This window comes from Podarcis liolepis, assembly GCF_965112155.1.
Source record: "Podarcis liolepis genome assembly, chromosome: 7".
In the NCBI taxonomy this organism is placed as follows: Eukaryota; Metazoa; Chordata; class Lepidosauria; order Squamata; family Lacertidae; genus Podarcis; species Podarcis liolepis.
In genome coordinates, this window is record NC_139561.1 from 32,312,340 (window position 1) to 32,332,974 (window position 20,635).

The following is a 20,635-nucleotide window of genomic DNA, read 5'->3' on the forward strand; positions in this document are numbered from 1 at the left end:
CCAGTTCTCCAATCTGTTAAACTCATCTTGAATCCTGATTCTGTCTTCTGCAGCATTAGCTACCCTTCCCAGTTTGTTGTCACATGCAAATTTGATGAGTACCTCCTAGATTCCTTCATCCAAGTTGTTTATAATGCCCTTGAACAACAACAGGCCCAGGACAGAACCTGGTGGCACCCATTTGTCTCTTTTTCCCAGAACGATGCAAAGAAATGATAAAGTTAGTTACCCAGATATTTGTGCGTAAGATGCAGTTGCACTGCATTTTAAGTAGGGATTTATGTATTTTAATAACATATCATTGTCTTTTATACTTGTAAACCACTTAGAAGCCTATTTTGACCTTTGATAATATTTATGTTCAATAATAATAATCAGGAATAAATTAGTTTTCTACTTACACTGAGTCTTTAGTGTATGGGGGAACATTAAACAATGTTATCACCCCAACCTCTTCTATCCATCATCTCAGGATTTGGCAGCTGCCTTCCGCTGCTTACACAGAGCACATTTCTAAAACAGCCGTGTGAGGAACTGCATTTCTCGTGCTTCAGGTGATCACAGGGAACAGTTCACTGCCTGCCTGCAACCAGGTTGCCATTATTTACTGCACACCTGTGGCAGGCAATCGGCCTTAAGGCTGGCCATGTGACAGTATTTCAGCTGTCACATTTTATTGATTACAAGGCCCCATATTGGGTGTGCAGGCACTGGGGTCGGAGGAGAAGAAATTTCCTGGTTTATTGAATGGTTTGACTTTTGCTGGTTCAGGTGTATGAAAATGGCTGGACCTCACCACTGGGGCCATTTCATAATTTAATGAAAACTTAATAAACCTGTGAAAGCAAAGAAGTCTTTAAACTGCTCCAAAAGAGATGCTTAAACCTGTTATATGTGCCTGCCTATAAAAAGATGGATAGTGTTGCCATTCACCCGGGGACCGTCTTCGGTAATAAATTTGGATGCGATTTCATCTGCTTTCCTGAACTGTGCATCAAGCAGGTGCAGCCAGAAGTGGCACTTTTGGGGAAAGAAAAGGAACATTAGACATTATCGGGGAGGAGAGTTTTCCATTTTATTGCACCAGCATTTTATACTGTCATGGCATCTGATTTTGTATGATGGGTCCTTAAAAAAGGCATATACAATAACAAATATGAATAATTTCGGCTCTGTTTACATCTAGGCATGTTTAGCCTGGAGAAGAGGAGACTGAGAGGTGACATGGGAGCCATCTTCAAATACCTGAAGGGCTGTCATGTGAAAGATGGAGCAAGCTTCCTTTTGGCTGCTCCAGAGGGGAGGACCCAAACCAATGCATTCAAATTACAAGAAAGGAGATTCCAACTAAACATTAGGAAGAACTTCCTTATGTTAAGAGCTATTTGACAATGGAATGGACTACCTTGGAAGGTTGTGGACTCTCCGTCTTTGGAGGTTTTTAAACAGAGGTCGGGTGGCCATCTTGTGCTGTGGTTCCTGCATTGCAGGGGTTTGGACCAGATGATCACTGGGGATCCTTTCCAATTCTGCAATTCTATTATTCTAAGTCATGTGCTTTAAATGTATACTGTGGATCTGCCCAACTGGCTGTCATTCCTGATACTTCTTCCATCAACTTTCTTCTTCCAACTTGAGTTGCTGCTGTGGGGAATTCTGCTTCTTCTGCTTGCGTTTCTTTGCTCTTCCTTTTCCTTTGCTAGCCCCATAGCTGAATGGCTTGGGGCCTGACTGAAACTGGCTGGGTGAGTATTTTGGAACTGAGGAAGTTCATATTCTGGTGTGATTGGGAACTATGGGAAAGCAGGAGAGAGAGAGCTCTTCAGACATGCAGTTGTCTGTGGAGTCTTTCTTCCCACTTTCAAAGGGACACAGACAACTGGAGGGCATAATCTGTTGCTCTGATTCTGTTTCCAGCTATATGCATTCATTTGAAAATGTGAAAGGGGCCTTTTTGCTCACTTTATGGCACCACCTGGGTTTCAGATTTGTGTGCCAATCATCCAGAGTACAGTAATCAGCTTGTAGGCAAATCCATAAGACATATTTCAAGTCTGATCTGATATCAAATTATCCAGATGTGAAGTCTTGGTAGCTAAGCTCCAATCCACCCCATCCAATCCCTTCCTTATATCCCAGAAATCGTCTCTCTGGGGAGGGGTTAGACAGATGATTTGCAAGCAGAGGGATTGCAACTCCGATGATCCCTGGCCATTGGCCATACTGGTTGAGGCTGATGGGAATTGGAGTCCAACAACTTCTGGAGGCTTCCAGGTCCCTTGTTTCTGCTTTAGAAGGCAGCGAAGCTGGGTTTTTCTTCTTCTGAACTTATTTTCCTTTATGACTTTGGCATCCTTGCAAACTTTTTTGGCCACTCATTTTGACACAGTTGTCATTCAGATAATGTTCCCTGCTCATATTGTAAAAATAAAACTCCCTGCATTTTCTGTAGGGAACAAGCAATCCCTGGGGTGGGGTGGGGAAAGATTATTATCCAGCTTTTGGCTTTGTCTTATTCGCTGTATTTTTGGACAAAAGGAAATAAATGTGTCTAAGGGCATTGGCTCATAAGAAATTGCAGTTAAGCAGGGAAATGTGCTAGTCCTCCAAATGTCATAACTTGTCTTGAAACATTTGTTGGAATGACGGGAGGAAGACCAAAATGTGAGGGGCCAAGGAACGGGATGCTGCTGCACTCATGACCATACCTCAAGAGATTGACATCATCAGGACTGTGCCCTGCATAGCAATGGAGGACCTTCGATACCTCTCTTAACAAGGTCCCCAGTTCCTCAGCTGCTACTTGGCTCAGGCAAAGAAGTGAACATCAGGAACGGACTGATTCTCCAGTAGCGATTAGCAGGGCACATTGCATGCCTGCATTCCCAACATGGAGGTTGCTGCTAGTAACTGAGAAGGACGGGGTGGGGAGAAGACGTGGTGGCAGGAAGGTCAGTGCAGTGGGGGGGGCAGTGGTGGAGTCAGTCCCAAATTCTTGCTGTGCCTGTACTGCACCAGCCTCCATGCCCCCTTGCCCCCTTCCAACCTGACCCCTCTTCTTCTTGTTCTTGCTTGACTTTGATTGCATCTATCTGATTTTATATGGCGCCATATTACAAATCGACATGGTTTGCTGGTATTCCCTCCCCCCTTTTACTGTTTGTTTTTGTTTGTTTGCATTCTTCCAGAAAAGTTTAAATTCCAGTTAATTACTCATTAAAAACTAGTCGTCAACTAGTGATTATGTCATCACCGTTCACTGTTGCCGCAAAGGGTCATTGTGAGTTTTGCATGCATTTAATTTGCAGTTGAATTGTCTCAACTGTGCTTTTTCTAGTTCATGGCTATTTCACTTTTTCTCTCTCCTTTGTACCAGGGATGGCCTGGTTGCTGAATGGGGTTTTCCAGGCATCTCTGTCTTGCCTTCAGGTCTCTCTCCAGGCCTGACTCTGCACCCTCTTCAAGTGCTTTTGCAAGACTGTCTTGAGACATTTTGCTCCCTGAGGGAAAGGGTGAAATGGTGCTTTACATTCCATATGAAAAATCTGGCTCGACTGGCAACTGACTCTTATTTCAACTTCTGGTGATGAGGCAGCATCCTTGACTGCACTTAAAATTTGGGATGGGTCAATTCTGACCTCTCAGTTTCTCATTTTTCCAGTCTTAAATTTAGCTCTCCATATTTCCACATCAGTTTGGGGGTGTTTTGCTTGTTTTTGTTTGTTTTTAGAAGTCTTCATGAAAATTCACCAGCATTTTAATGTGGGTCACACAATCATCTCTTTCAATGCAATAGGGACCACCCAGTCATGCGATGGAGCATCAACCACATCCGGGAGCCAGCCAACCAGCCAACTCTACCCACCCTGCTAGATTTAATAAGACAAGAGGGACAAGAATCAAGAGGGCATGTGGTTGGTTAGCACTTTGCCCATATCAGCTGACTGAATAAGCTGAAATCGATCCCACAATACCTCCAGAACATCCCAAGAGCTAAAGGTTCCCCATCCCTGATTGAAGTGGATGACACTTTGTGCAAGATGTTTCCTATTTTCATCTGCCCTAGGAATAGGAGTCCTGTGGTTCATTATAGGCCAACATTTCTGTCCTTGTTCTGACAATTGTTCGGTTTTCTAGCTTAAATTCTTCCTTCACCACCAGTTTACGTTCCCTTTTAGTCCCTGTTCATCTTCTGATTCACTTGGTTGGGTGTTTCCCTTACATTAACCTCAACCTGGATGCCTCTGTGGCTCTGGGTGACACAACAATCTATCCTACAGATACAATCCTTGCCCTCTATACAACATTACATATGATTTTCAAAGCCCTGGAAATGAGCCCTTTTAAGTGAAAGCCTCTGCAAGATAACAATCCTATGAATGACACTTATAACCCGTATCCTGAAATGACATGTGGGTATCACAAGAGAGTCTTCTGAACACTATCTTAATTAGATTGCTGTGTAAATTGGTTCAGGATGTGGGTTTTCTTCTTTATCTAGGCCTTTTGTTAAAACAACAGTAGCAACAATCTTTACATCGCAATAAAACATTTTTTTTTAAAAAAAGCAAAATACTTAATTTCATTAATCTGTTTAGCAATACCAATATAATGAGCCATAATATTGATTTTCGTACATAGGATTTAAAATCTCTACTTCTTTCCACCGAATTAAATGCTTCAGACTGGTACTCAACCTCTTTACAGTCACATCTTTAATTTAGTTGTTATAATTAGGCATTAACGGGTGTCAGTGGTATAGTCAGTTACAGGCCATTCTGTTCTGCTTGTCTTGATTATCACAGTTTAGATGTAAAGTAAATTAGAATGAAAGACTATACAGTCCAATTACAGATAAAAGCAGCAAACTGCACTGGGGTAATTAGATGCCAGCATTATTTTTCTTAGATTTTGTATCTCTGAGAGCATTTCTTGCTGTTACTTTGCTGAAGTCAATGCTTAAAGATTTTGCAGAGGGCCTGGGTCTTTGTGACATTGTCTCCTCTTAAACTTTTAAATGTGCTGACTTGATCTTCAGTGGCTACAAGTGATCTTCTTTGTTCCTTGCTGTTTTCCACTGGAAATTACAACTGAACCCTCTTCGAGCCAGTTACCATGCCCTGTCTACAGGGCTGCATAAAGAAACCTCACTGTGAGCCAGACTTTGCTTTAGCAACCAGCGACGGAAACATCTGGAAAATTACCAGTATCATTGCAAATCCGATTCGTGCTGAGGTTTCTGCAGGTGATCTAGTACCCCAGAACAAGATTGCTAAAAGGCAACATGTCTGGTTTGCACATGTCAACCAGACCGTAACCCTGACTTTTTTTCTGTAAACATTTCTAAATAGCACTTTGGTAAAAAAACAAACAAAACACAAACAGCATAATGTGTACCCCATACAAAAGCTACAAAAACAAAACAAAACAAAACCCACAGGAAAAAATATCAGGAAAAAAATCATACGTATATACTGTCGGTCAAAAGAAAATTCGCACTTTGAAGGGCTGCCTGAGTAACACAATTTTTAGGCAACTTCTGAAAGGAGGCAGGAATAATTACTGATGCCACTTTAAACAGTCCTGGCTCCCCCCCACCCAGCAAAAAAAAAAAAAATATTCTGGGAACTATAGCTTGTTCAGAGTGCTGAGAGTGGTTATGAGACTCCTATTGCCCCTCACAGAGCTACAATCCCAGAATTCCCTGGGGAAAGGGATTGGTTGTTAAACCACTCTTAGCCATTTAAGCTATTTACCACCACCATCACATCTTATAACCGTGAATTGTGTGAATTCCAGAGCAATCCTGCTGTGTGTGTGTGTGTGTGTGTGTGTGTGTGTGTGTTTGAAAGATGAATGTGGCGCCTGGATGGAAAAGGGGTTGTGGTGTAGTCAGACAAAAAATAAATTCACAAGCTCTATGGCTGGTACATTTACCTCCCTTGCATAGGGAATGTTGGGGGAATAGACTCCCTTGATCAGCTTCTGATATGCTCTTCTGCTGCCATAGCATTGATGGTGGGAGACAGGTGGCTTCTACAGATGCAATAAGGAGGCTTCTACAGGGGAGTCCAATGGTCCTCTCTCTCTCTCTACCTGTGGAAATGGAAGTCTGAAATATCCCATGGCCATAATGGAACCCTAGGGCTGCACCCTTTATTATGCATTTCAGGAACAATGTGAAGTGCAGCAAGGTGAAAACAGATCAATCAATAATTAAGAAGTGTATACAGAACTGTGTGACCCATATTAGCATAAGAGGCAACTCCTAGGGGTTGTGGGGGCTTCAGGCCCCACAATAAAATATTTGTGGGGGCTGGGCCCCCACAAAGTTGATTGGCTTTCCTATTCAAATGGTGTGCGTGCACTGTGTCATCTGATCAATTATGCAGGGCGGGTCTTACCTGGGCCCCCACAATATTTTATTCAACTTGGCACCCCTGCATATTAGTAAACAGGCTAAGTTTCTATTCCAGTGAAGCACTACCTCAGGGAACCCAGAACTTTGCCTTTTGCAGTGGCAGAGGCGATTTTAATTAGGATAATTATTATGTTTTTCCTTTTAAGTTTATTTTCTAATGCTGGCAGAAGCAATAACGCATGATGTGTTTTTATGGACACCCTTGAGTGTGTGTGTGCCCCCCCAAATATGCCTGCGCATGCAGGAAAACTTACACATACACTTAAATGCCTACAGGTAAATCAGCAAGTTACAGGAGGATCAGGAGACATAAAAGTAGTAAATAAGGGCAGGAAGATGCAAGATAAAGAACAAAATGAAAAAATAATTAAAACAATAACTATTCCATTCATTCTGTACTTATTACACCAGATTGCATTAGGAAAAACAATAAAAAATGTGATTTTAATCTGATAGTAAAACACACGTGCACACACACACACACACACACACAAATAAGAATGAGATCCATTAATGAAAATAATGGATCTTCTCCAAACTGGTTCAACAGTCAACAGTCTGTAGTGCTGCTAGTGAGGCAGGAGTCTTTGTTACATGCTGTGGTTGCTGCAGTCCTAATTAGTCCCGCTCATTAACTATTGCAACTCATTTATGAAGGGAAACAAAGGAGCAACTCGATGGGACTTTCCCCCTTGCTAAAGTGATAATGTTATTTCGCTCTGCAATCCGGTAAATGCTCAGAGCCCAGACACGGGAGGAGTACACAGAGTGTGCCACACCATTTCAGATCTCCGAAACAAAAAGTGTTTGTTTTTTTCAGGATAGATGTTTTGATTTTATTTCACTTTAGACTGCTACCTTGCCTGTCATGAGAACCCTCGGGGTGGCTTGCAACATCGCATAAAAGCAGGAGCCCACAATAAATAAAAACCATTAAAAATCCATCATCCTAAAGCAAAACAATAAAGGCAAACTTTTAAAAGCAGCATAGACACCATAAACAACATAAAAATGTAGCAATTAAAAATCCATCACAATCCCCCAAATGCTTGCTGGGATAAATATAATGAGTCTTTACTATTTTTCTGAAGATTGAAACAGAGCAGGCTCGACACACTTTTCCTAGGAAGCAGCTCCACAACACAGATATCACTGCCAAGGGGAACCTGTGTGGTAGTGGATGAGCTTAAAATCACAGAAGCTGCCTTGCACTGAGTAAGGCTATTGATCCATCTAGCTCAGTATTGTCTACACTGACCATCAGCAGCTCTCCAGGGTTTCAGGAAGGGTCCTCTTCCAGCCTTACCTTGAGATGCTCCTGTTGATTGAACTTGGGGTCATTGGCATGCAAAACTCTACCACTGAGCTAAGGTCCCTCCTCATTACAGAGTTGGGTCTTCAAAGCAATCTATGGCAGGCATGTCCAGCTCCCAAGAGGCTGCGGTCTACTCCCACTATTAAAAAACTGGAAGTGATCTACACATTGGATTGACCAAAGTTGTCTTGGGGAGGAAGTTGTTGAGCGATCGACCAGGATCAACCAGGGGCACCCTGAGACTGACTGGTAGATCATGATCGACCTGTTGGACATCCCTGATATATGCAGTCAAAACACAATAAGAAACACGATATCTCCAAATATCTAAATAGCTGTCACTGGAAGAGGTAGCAAGCTTGTTTTCTTTTGCTAAGGAGGAAAGGACCCAAACCATCAGAAAGAAATTCTGAATGTACATTAGGAAGAACATTCTGAGGGTAAAAGCTGTTTTGATAGTGGAATGGACTTGTAAGGTGGTGGAGTCTCATTCATTTGAGATTTTTGAGTAGAAGCTGGACTAGACATCTCACAGCATCCAGAGCAGTTGACTCTCTATTTGAATGGACTGGAGATTTTTTTTTTTAGCTTGTTGCATGGGTTGCTTTTAGAGGAAAGTTTGAGGGAAGAAACTCTGAAAAATGGGAAAGTTTTATGAAGAAAGGCAAAGCTTTCCTTGGTGAATAAGTCACCATGCTATCATAATAATGCAAATTCCCTCAACTATTTTGTTCAAAATGAATATTAGCACTGTAATTTTCTACCTAATTTTATAGTAATAACTGAAAATGTGGCATTAAAATAGCCACATGGCTCTTTGAATGTTATTAGTGGGCTGGAATATGACTTTTGTCAATAACACAGCAGCAATACAGAACATTTGCTTCAGACTAAAGTGACTGTTCAGTGTTCTCCATGGAATTTATTTTTGCTCAGCAGTGGTTGTTTTCAGTTTTATCATGAATAGTGGGAACAAATCTAAGAGAAACTTAAAGAGAAACAGGTTTAAGTTTGGAATGGATACATCATCACATTGTCCAATATAAATAACTGATAACAGAACATGCAGGAATATACAATCATAGAATTGTAGGGCTGAAATGGACCCAAAAGGTAATCTAGTTCAATCTTTTGCAATGTAGGAATCCAGCTAAAGAATCCATGACTGACGGCCATTCAACCTCTGGTCCAATCTCCTTTCTGGTCATTTGAATACACCCAATTGCAATACATCAAGGGAACGTTGTGTGAGTGAATTTGCTAAATTGACTGCCATTTGGTGGGATGGGAAGATTGCCTTCCAGGCACTTCCATGTACTTCTTCTCAGGAACAGGAGACCAATGGGACAAGCCTTAAGTTTCTTGGTCATAAGAGAATTCAGAGTGGGGAGGAGTTCCTCATTCATCAAGTAGGGCCGTACAGTTGTCTATGAAACAAATGGAAGAGTGGCTGCAGCTGTTAACAAAGACGCCGTCGTTTCTGAGAGTCAGGTCACTGCTTCAGCTGGAAGTCCTTTTGTTGCAGAACAGAGATGGCCACTTTGACTGCCAAAAAGCCACTTTAAAAAGATTGATGGGAGAAACTGAAGGAGGATGCAGAAATTTGGAACAAGTTCATTTAACTTCGTAATGAGTTTCTGTCCTGGTGGTGGCAAAAAGAAGGAGGGGGGGTAAAGCTCCTTCATCGTGGGATACGTTGGCCTAAATTGCACTTGGGCATTTATTTATTTATTAAAAATGCTTCGGCCTGGATGGCATCAATTAGGAATGATGCTGCGAAGGCGATGGCGCAGCGGAGGAAACAATAAGTAGGCAATGCAATTAGAGGCCGTAATGAGCCTTATGAATGCAGAGGGGTGCGGTGGGGGTGTCGTAAGGTTTGAACAATCTGTTTCACAGTTTAGCATCTACCAGGAAAATGTAGTGGCAGGGTGTCTCGTTCAACATTTCAGGGACTCCCGTTTTTGGCCCTGGAGGCTGACAAGGAGCTGACACCTGTGCCCTCAGCTGCAGAAGGGGATGTTCATTATGCAAGAGATCTCCAAATACGCTTAAGGCACTCAGAGAGGTTTTCCTCTTGCCAAGGAGTGGGGAAAACAGGTTAAAGAGCAGAGTGGCTGCTATAATGAAGTTACCAGAGTGAGCGAGCTTGATGAATGTTGACACCGCTATAACTGAACATCACTGGCAGAAATTATATTACGTTGGGCCTTCAAACATCCTCGGCTTTTAAGCACTCTATCAAATAGCCCGATTAGCTAACTAATATTTAGGATTGCTTTCGGAGATCATTTCCCCAAACTAAAACGGTCTCTTTGAATTTGCCTGCTTGATTTGGAGGTGGCAGAGAGAGGGCAATATTCTTACAAGGCGGTGTGTGTGCGCGCAGCAACTTTGGTGAATTCTCCAACAGTTTTTTTGGGGGATTGTTTCACATTGTTGTTGTTTAGTCGTTTAGTCGTATAGTCGTATAGTCCGACTCTTCGTGACCCCATGGACCAGAGCACTCCTGTCTTCTGCTGCCTCCCGCAGTTTGGTCAAACTCATGCTGGTAGCTTCAAGAACACTGTCCAACCATTTCATCCTCTGTCGTCCCTTCTCCTTGTGCCCTCCATCTTTCCCAACATCAGGGTCTTTTCCAGGGAGTCTTCTCTTCTCATGAGGTGGCCAAAGTATTGGAGCCGCAGCTTCAGGATCTGTCCGTCCAGTGAGCACTCAGGGCTGATTTCCTTCAGAATGGATAGGTTTGATCTTCTTGCAGTCCATGGGACTCTCAAGAGTCTCCTCCAGCACCATAATTCAAAAGCATCCATTCTTCGGCGACCAGCCTTCTTTATGGTCCAGCTCTCACTTCCATACATCACTACTGGGAAAACCATAGCTTTAACTATACGGACCTTTGTTGGCAAGGTGATTGTTTCACAGATGCCTTTAAATGAGGATTAGACAAATTCATGGAGGAGAAGGCTATCAATAGCTATATGCCTTGATGTCTATGGCCTGCCTCCATTACAAGAGGCAGAAATGCTTCTCAGTGCCAGTTGTTGCAAGTCACAGGAAGGTCCTCCTTGCAGCTTTTCATGATAGGCTTCTGGCTGGCCACTGTGAGAACAAGAGGCTGGACTGGGGCAGGGCACTGGCCTGATCCAGAAGGGCTTTCTTTATGTGCATCTTATTTCTTTTCCTGGAAAATTTCAGCCCAGTTCTTACTGAAACAGTATTGCTAGCTAATAATGGTGGGTGAACTAAGAAATGGGTTAAGAGTGGAATAGTGGCAGGAGCTTGGGGACTTTTTCAGTTTGTAGAAAAGACAAGTAAGAGGTGACACCATAGAAGTTTATAAAATTAAGCCTGTCACGGAGAGAGTGGACAGAGAAAAGTTCTTCTCTCATAACAGTCATGGATATTCAATGAAACTGAGTGTTGGAAGATTCAGGTTTCTACATGCGGCACATAGTTAAACTATGGAATTCACTCCCATAGGAGTGATAGAAAACAATTTGGAATGGCTTTAAAAGATAAATTCATGTTCCATGGATGGCCACTACCATGATGGTTCTACTCTGCCCTCCATAGATGGAGGCAGCAATGTTTCTGAATACCAGTTGCTGGAAACCACAGGAGCTCTTGTGCTTGAATCCTGGCTTAAGTGGTTGGCAGTGGTTGGCTACTGTGAGAACAGGATGCTGGACTAGATAAGCCATAGGCCTGATCCAGTGGCCCATCTAATGGTCTTATGAGTAGAAGCTGTTTTTCAGATCCTGGGGAAACCCCTTGCAAAGTGTCCCACAAAAAGGAAATCATAGTGACATCAGGGGATTGACAGTTGGGCATCCCTGTCAAAAGCAAGAGGTTCAAGAGTGCTTTAAAAAATGTCTCGTGCTGGTGTAGACCATGGTTTTGGTGGTTTGTACTGGATCAAATTTGTTTTTCAGAGTATGATGCGGTGAATATTGTCTTGCTGATACACATCCATACAATGGGGAAATGGCCTGGAGAGAAATGTTGACGTTCACATCAGAAAACTACCAGAGAACTTCACCATGGAAATGCAATGCACCTCAAAAACCATGGGAAGTGTTGTGTTGTCTACTGTAGGACAGGCTGATTGTCTGGATTGGAAGATGACAATTAAAAAAATAGTAGGATTTGGATTTGTAAAGGCAAATGCTCCTTGATGCCAAGATTGCTTGGTCCATGTGGCCACCCAAATGAGTTTGGAAGGAAGCCAAGGAACTAAAAGCAGTTGATAAAACAGGAAAGGTAGTTAATCAAAATATAGCTAGCTTCTGCAGATTTCAAAAAGCTAATGATAATACAGAGATGTGTTATGGAGGCAGGGAGAGGAGGGGTTTGAGAAAAGAGTTTAAAGCTGTGCAGAGTGGATTCGTCTCCTGGTTCCCCCCACCCCACCCACTTTCAAATATGACATCAATAGTGAACAGCCCCTTAACCCATCACATTAAGCAGCGAAACATGAACACCTGAATGCATTTTCGATGGTTCTTAGAATGTGTTAAATGGCCATTTGTACAGCACTCTTCTGGAGATATGCTTGGGCTCCAAATTCATGTGGAATTCATAAGAACATAAGAAGAGCCTGCTGCATCAGGCCAATGACTTATCTAGTTCAGCATCCTGTTCTTTCAGTGGCCACCCAGATGCCCCAATGGGAAGCCCACAAGCAGGAACTGAGAACAAGAGCAATCTCCCCACTTGTGATTCCCAGCAACTGGTATTCAGCAGCATACCGCCTTTAACAATGGAGGCAGAACATGGCCATCATAGGTAGTAGCCACTGATAGCTTTCTCTTCCTGCATAAATTTGTCTAATCCTCTTTTAAAACCATCCAAGTTAGAGGCCATCTTGTGAGAGTGAATTCAGAAGTACTTTATTGACTGTAGTGAACCTTCCAGCATCCACCTTCGCTGAATGAACTGGAATTCTAGAATTCAAGAAATTTTAGAATTATGAGGAGGAAAACATTTCCCTATCCATGTTCACTGCATCACACATAAGTTTATGTATTTCCATAATATCTCCTCCTACCTACCTTTTTTTCTAAACTAAAAAACCCCAAATGCTATAACCTTTCCTAATAGGGGAGTTGTTCCATTTCCTTGTTCATTTTGGTTGCTCTCTTCATGGAACACGAGAAGCCACTCCAATACTCCTGTATTGGTGTGGCACTAGACCAGTCATTTACCTTTTTTAGAAAAGATAATAGTGACACCTAAAGTCAGAACGCAGCATAACAAAATGTAGTCTTTGCTTCCTGAATTCAGTGGGGCATGACCAATAGTGATATCTAGTGTCTGAAGAAAGCATAACCCACTTTAATGCAAAAACTTTTTATAAAAAAAAACTTGTGTGCATTCATGTTTTTTTTTGCTAAGCATTTGTGTTATCTTCCGATGTTAAAACCTCTTCGAAGTGGGTTACAAATTTTAAAAGCCAACACAAGCATTAAAATTGTATACAATCAAAGCTAGTGTAAAACAGCAGAGAAATCAGATGAGATGGCAGGCTTAGTAAAACAGCCAAGAATCAAATGAAATCAAATAAAACAGCATAAGCACAGTTCAATAACTATGAGTCCTGGAAAATAAATATATCTTAGCCAGATTTTAAAATGACATTTGTGTTCCCACCTTCAGAATCTTTCTTCTTTTTTTTTGGGGGGGGGGGTATTTCATAACCACAGTGTCCACCACTGAAAAGCCCCTCCTTCTGGTTGACATCCATCTGAATATGGAAGTCCTTAGAGAATTTCCTCTGGAGCAAATCTTAACGATTAAGAGGTTAAAGAAATCCTACCTTTGAAGGTAGTGCAAGTCATCAGGTGCATTAGGGCAGGATAGCGACACGATTTTTATACATGGATTTCCAAGGTGACGAGCAAGACACCATTGGAACAGAACCTTCCTAGAAAAGAGAACCATTCCAAACAGTGACATTGTGGGAAACTTCTGGGCTTTCCATAGGCATCTGCTTGACCACTGCGAGAACAGCATGCTGGACTAGATAGGCCTTTGGTCAGATCCAGCAGGGCTCTGCTTATGTTCTTTTGTAGATTTCACCACTATCAATCAAAGATCCACACAGAATGCAAATAAGGGCTGTAATCATATGACATGGGAGCAAACCATTGAATTCAAAGGGACTTCTGAGTAGGATTGCACTGAAGGGGAAGAAACAGATGTGCTACTCTGATGATAAAAACTCATCCTTAGCTGCCATGTTTGTCTATATTTCATGGCTTCTGAGAATATGTGAAATTGACTTCCTGATACATTCAATGTTCTATTAAGCAACATGGATATTCTGGTCTCTGACAAAACCAAAACATGTTTCCTTATCTTCTTTTTTGCTCTCCTTGGACTTCAGAGGCATTTTCTAACTGTAGCTCCATCCTGTCGTCATTCTCCATCGAAGTCATCAAAATTTTAAAAAGCCTTAAAAATCTCGTCATGTTATAAATAAAAGATGGACTTGGGACAGTGATGGAAGACGAGTGCAGCGTGTTTGATGGGAAACGTACAATTAGTCGCTCCTTCGAAAGCATCTGAGGACCACCTTAGCATCCTTCTCCTTCGTTTGCATGCTATATAAACAGAGAATCAAGGAATACACCAAGTAGCGTCAACTGAAATTCCATAGGCAAGGGATGACAGCAGATCCACTCAACGCACATTAAAAATTAATAGACATTGAATTTTCTCAGCTTTAATTGATCTGCATTTTTGTCTTCAATTACTTGTATGTAACCTTGCTTTTCATTCCAGGGACTGATGCTGAGTTCTGAAACAGCACCTTGGAAGAGTGCTGAGGCACAGCTGGCGGGATCAGAAGAATTTCAGATCCTCCGTGGAAGGTGAGCTTTGCACGACAGCATCAGAAGAGATTAAAACGTGTTGAATGTCAATGCCAATAAAATGGCTTTTAATTTGGCAGGGCTGTGGCTGAGGAACAGAGCACCTGCTTTGCATGCAGAAGGTCCCAGGTCAATCCTCAGCACCTGTAGGTAAGACTATATGAACATAAGGAAATAGGAAGAGACTGCTGGGTTAGGTCAATGGCCCATCTAGTCTAGCATCCTCTTCTCACAGTGGCCAAACAGATGCCTCTGGGAAACCCTTAAGCAGGATTCGAGCACAAGAGCACCCCCCCAGGCTTTCCACCAACTGGTCTTCAGAAGCATTGCTGCCTCCAGCTGTGGAGGCTGGTAAGTCTAGGAGTGTCTCCACAAATCCAGAGTGGAGTCCCTAAGACAGTTGGATGGTGTCTGTGATGGACAGCGTAGCCAGACTAGAGTCTGGTGATGCAGTTCCTCTTAAACTTTGCCAGAGTATTGGAACTTCTTGTTGATTGGCTCCAGGGTCAGCTAGCCACAGAGTGGGGAGGAACAGCACTTTGGGGGGGGTGGTAAAAGGAGCATTTTCTGAGGGAGAGAGTTAGATAGGGCTGGATTTAAGACGAGAGACAGGGTTTGGTTTTCAGACAGGGGTACATTTCGGGTTGGGAGATAGGGAATGAGATAGGGAGAACTGGTTCTGAGTTAAGTTAAACATCCGCACTGAGGCGACTATCCATAGCGAGAGGACAGCTTGGATAGGGGTCTGGGAAGGGTATACAGGGTATACAGACAGGAGTGTTCTGGGAGGGCTGAGTCTGAGCCAGGAGAGATAGATCCTGTGGGAATTCAGGCTACCTGGGTCTCAGTATTGCCAGGAAGGGAGAGTTCTTCTAGGTGCAGAAGATCCCCAGCCCAGTGACAAGGGGTGAGGTGACCCCCTGGGTCTGTTGTACCATTTAGAAGACCTCAGGTGTGGGATGGTTAAGAGAGTGGGTAACTGAGGAGAAGTGCCCCTCGCTTATGAACCAAAATATTAAGCTGTGAAGGAAACTGTATGGTGTTGAAAGTATTCAACTGTAATATCTAAGTAACAGAAACTGAGTTGAACATTTTATCACCTATTCTAGAAACCTGAACATCTACCACCTGAAGCATAACAACTGATTTTTAGTAACTGAAGTTTAAGAAGAGTTGGGCCTATAGTATTGTGCCTAAGCCTGAGACATCTTATAGTTAGTTAAAGCGAATAAGTTAACTTCTACCTGAAACAACGCATTTCCTGACCCACTTTGTTTCATAAACTTCTTTTTGTTTAATAAAGCTTTTCCTGTTTGTTTGATCAGCTCCTGCCAGAGACTCTAAATCATTAAGTTTTCCCTCACACAAGTCCCCCACTATATAATCTGTGGTAAATTGTAGAAATTTGTGTAATTAGTGTACCGTGAGGTGGGTCCAAAGCATCTGTAAGGGGTCAAGTTTGCAGAAGGCTGGTATCTTCTATGAGGGGTACTCTTACATACTGAGAATGGCCTCAAATACATATAATTTTCAAATTGTGCTAGTTGTATATGGCTGGCTGAGAAAAGTGTCTAGGAACTGCAGGTTTCTAGTTACACTACATTTCACACCAGAATTCAGAAGGTTGCCTCCTTCTGCCAGTTATGTGCTTTCCTGGATCTGGCCACTGTCCCCCATGCCCTGGTCGCATCCAGATGGCAACATGCTCCATGTGAGAATGCTGCCTCCCAAAAACATTCAGAAACTTTGCTGATCATATCACCCCTGATTAATTTCACCTGCACTGGTTTCCAAGAAAGATTGTGTTCAGATCAAAGGGAGTAGTAGGAACTGCTGTATTCTGCCTTCGTCACCTGGAGTCCTGTGTTTAGTTCTGGGCACCACAATTTAAGAAGGATATGAACAAGCTGGAATGTGTGCAGAAGAGGGCAGCCAAGATGATCAAGGGCCTGGAAACCAAGCCTTATGAGGAATGATTGGTGGAATTGGGAGTGTTTAGCCTGGAGAAGAGAAGACTGAGAGGAAAATATTTCAAGGGCTGTCACATGGAAGATGAATAAAGCTTGTTTTCTGCAGCTCCAGATGGTAGGACCTAAACCAATAGATTCAAATTGCTAGAAAAGAGATTCTGACTAAACATTAAGATGAACTTCCTGATGGTAAGAGCTGTAAAAACTGCTTTAGTTCAAGATGGAGTGTCATGGGCTGCCCTGAAAGAAGGCAGGGCTGGCTGACACACTAAAAAGCAGCACTCAACACTGCAACATTTTGTTGCAGCTCCCACTTGTTTTCCTCTGTAGCTGAGTGCCAGAGGGTACTCAGGTACTCTTTCTCTTTTTGGGGGGCCTAGCAAAACAAAATTTTCAGGGTGGGTGAGTAGATGTGCTGGCAAAAGAGACCTTTCCTCATATGTCTACATAATATTGCCCCCACCCCCATAATGGCACAAAGGCCATTTGATCTCAATCCAGGCAGCAAATTTTTCAATGCATATCCACAGAAGGGTTCCTTTATTTGAATTGCTGGCTGCACCACAAATATTATTGATTTTCAGTTTTATGAATATTCAGTGAATTATGGGTTGATCCGAAAGAAAACATGTCACACCCTGGGAGTCTGATCTCTGAGAGATAGAAAGAGAGAGGGAGAGAGAGAGAGAGAGAGAGAGAGAGAGAGAGAGAGAGAGAGAGAGAAAGAAAGTGTGTGGTCTTGCATGTGGGGGTCCCTCCATGCATCATCTATGGAAGGCGAGTGAAAGGATCATCTGTCTTGAGGGGAATGATTGTCCACGCTCTCAGTGAAAGGTCAATGACTGGTGGGTATTAATTAATCCAGCTGGGCACACAGCATTCAAGGTTTAACCGTGTCCACATTTTTAATAATGATGATAGATTTTAAAGACCAGCCTTTGAGCAATGGAATCCCATCTGTTTCAGGCAGGATCTCTGAAGTTTCCAAACCACCTTTTAGGATGAAATGATGGAATTTTCTTTTCTTTTCTTTTTAACTGGGACGTAGGGTATGGAGGGAGATTGCATAAGCAGTTGCGCCAAATGGTTTGATGTGCTTTTTATTGTGATCTCATGCTGAATTTTGTAAACCCATTTCAGATACTGTTTTGGAAAAGGGTAAAAAAACAACAACAACGGCACAGAAATGTTTTAAAGAAATAATACACCTCTGGGGCAAGTGCTTTGACTAAACTGCCTTAGAAAGGGAAAAGGTGACCCTGTGTGAGAAACACCTGCAAAAGGTTTTATTGGTGTGTGTGTGTGTGTGTGTGTGTGTGTGTGTGTGTGTGGTGGGGTCATCTCAGCAGCAATTAAATCAGTGCTTTTCTGACAATGCTTATTTGGACCATAGAACATATTATATAGAGCCATGTGCAACTGTGTTTAACAAGTAGTTCGGTCTTTTCTCAAGCAGGGAAACCACCTTCAGCCGTTCCCAAATAGCTCCGTAGTAGGGCACAAGCTCTGAACGCCAAATAGTCTCAGGTTCAGTCCTCAGTTTCTCCAGCGTAATAGTCAAGTAGCAGACCTTCGTTTCACACCCCGAAGAACTGCTGTCAGTCACAGTCAACTGGGGACCAGTTTACCTGTGAGATCACCATACCTGAAGGTGACCCGGAAACTACAACTAATCCAGAATGTGGCAGCTAGACTGGTGACTGGGAGCAGCTGCCGAGACCACATAACACCAGTCTTGAAAGACCTATACTGGCTCCCAGTAGGTTTCCAAGCACAATTCAAAGTGTTAGTGCTGACCTTTAAAGCCCTAAACAGCTCCGACTCAGTATACCTGAAGAAGTGTCTCCACCCCCATCGTTCTGCCCGGACACTGAGGCCCAGCGCCGAGGGCCTTCTGGCGGTTCCCTCACTGCGAGAAGCCAAGTTACAGGGAATGAGGCAGAGGGCCTTCTCGGTAGTGGCACCCGCCCTGTGGAACGCCCTCCCACCAGAGGTCAAAGAGAAAAACAACTACCAGACTTTTAGAAGACATCTGAAGACAGCCCTGTTTAAGGAAGCTTTTAATGTTTAATAGGCTATTGTATTTTAATATTCTGTTGGAAGCCGCCCAGAGTAGCTGGGGAAACCCAGCCAGATGGGCGGGGTATAAATAATAAATTATTATTATTATTATTACCCCATACAGTGGTACCTCGGGTTACAGACGCTTCAGGTTACAGACTCCACTAACCCAAAAATATTACCTCGGGTTAAGAACTTTGCTTCAGGATGAGAACAGAAATCGTGCAGCAGCGGCGCAGCGGCAGCAGGAGGCCCCATTAGCTAAAGTGGTGCTTCAGATTAAGAACAGTTTCAGCTTAAGAACAGACCTCCAGAACAAATTAAGTTCTTAACCTGAGGTACCACTGTATATCTTAGTTGCTCTGATCTGCAAAACTGGCACTCTCACAGGTACCACAGAATGCCAACCACATTTGTTAGATATTTGATCTTTCAATGCGACAGCACACACACTTTGGAACTCCCTGCCTATTGACCTCAGGCAGACTGAGTAGCTCAGTTGGTTAGAGTGTTGTGCTGATAACACCAAGGTTGAGGGTTCAATCCCCCATAAGGGACAGGTGTGTATTCCTGCATATCAGGGGTTGGACTAGCTGATCCTCAGGGTTCCTTCCAACTCCAAGAAGCAGCATTTCTCCACAGAATGATTTTTCTATACAAATATTTGGCCCACTGTGAATACTGGGAAAACAGGCTTCTATGAAAGGTGCTTTCATTGTACTTTTTATGGTGCCTATTAAAAACACTTTTGTTTAGACAAATCCACTCAAATATGTAGAAGGTTTAATATGTTTTTAGTTCAATTTTCCTATGTTTTAAATAGTTGCTTTTGAATGTTTTGCTTTCTTATTTCTGTAAACCGCTTTGTGGGTTCTTTTTTTGCAATCAAGTATAAATTTATGAAATAAAAATAAATAGCAGACAATAGTTGACTGGTAGGAGCCATGATCTGACTTAGTTTAAGGCTGCTCCAGATGTATGCAGAGACACAAGAAGAAGTCTTGCTGGATCAGACTGAAGGCCCATGTAGTTCAGCATCCTGTTCTCACAGTGGCAGCCCAGATGCCCCAATGGGAAGCTCTGAAGCAGGACACGCCCACAATTTCACGTTTCTCCTTATGGTCTCTAGCAACTGGTATTCGGAGCTGAGCAGCCTCTGAATACCGAAGGCAACATAGCTCTCATGACATTCAACTAAAGACATTTCTCTGAGGGCATAGCCATGTTCTCCAAACTTTCTCTAGTTCTAGAAGTTTCCAGTGCTTCAGAAACCCGTCAATAACAAGTAGGAAACGAGCTCCAATCAATTCCATCTGGAGCCAGGCTAAGTTCTTGCTGGTGTCTCTGAACACTTTTGAATGACCAGTGTGTGAGCCTCTGTAGCTGCACTTTAGTCCATCAAGGACATCTTTAAGATGCACATCCTCTGCAAGTGATAATCTTTAGTCACTTCTATCGCTTTCGCTTGGAGTGTTAACACGTTTATTTCAGCTCACTCTTCCATTCAAAGCGGTGGCTCTTTTCCCCCCTTCTTCTTCTTCTTCTTCTTCTTCTTCTTCTTCTTCTTCTTTTTTTTTTTTCTGTAGGAAATATCAATACTAATTTGGACCTCTAATTGAACAAAAACAGCAGATGTGAAGTTGATAAATAAAAGGTCTTCTTGCTGTCTCATGGGTGTTCTCCAGCCTACTACTTATTTCTGAAGCATCTCTCATTGCTGGTTCTATTTTGACCTTCAGATGCTGTAACTACATGGCTCCTATTGTACATCCCTTCTCTCTCCCTCCCCACCCCCGCCACCCCATTTCTCTGCCTACTCACAGAAACCTAAATGGTGGGTGCCGTTTTTTGTCCTGATAAAGTCACTCGTTAGAGCTATTCCTAGTAGACATTTGGGTCTTAAAACTGCACTCCTTTACAGAGGCCTGTGTTGCATTTACTGCTTGTCGATTTTGGTTCTAAAAGGGAGAGGGAGAGAGAGAGAGAGAGAGAG

At 42.7% G+C, this 20,635-nt stretch overlaps 1 long non-coding RNA gene across 1 annotated transcript in view; it reads left to right on the forward strand.

Annotated features, from left to right (window-relative positions):
- Window positions 1–15,935, forward strand: part of LOC310711513 — a 34,225-nt gene extending 18,290 nt beyond the window's left edge. The window contains exons 4-6 of the long non-coding RNA XR_014528515.1: window positions 8,879–8,983; window positions 14,523–14,611; window positions 15,721–15,935. This is a non-coding gene — a long non-coding RNA (uncharacterized lncRNA). The remainder of the gene's footprint in view (window positions 1–8,878; window positions 8,984–14,522; window positions 14,612–15,720) is intronic.
- The last annotated feature ends 4,700 nt before the right edge of the window (window positions 15,936–20,635 follow it).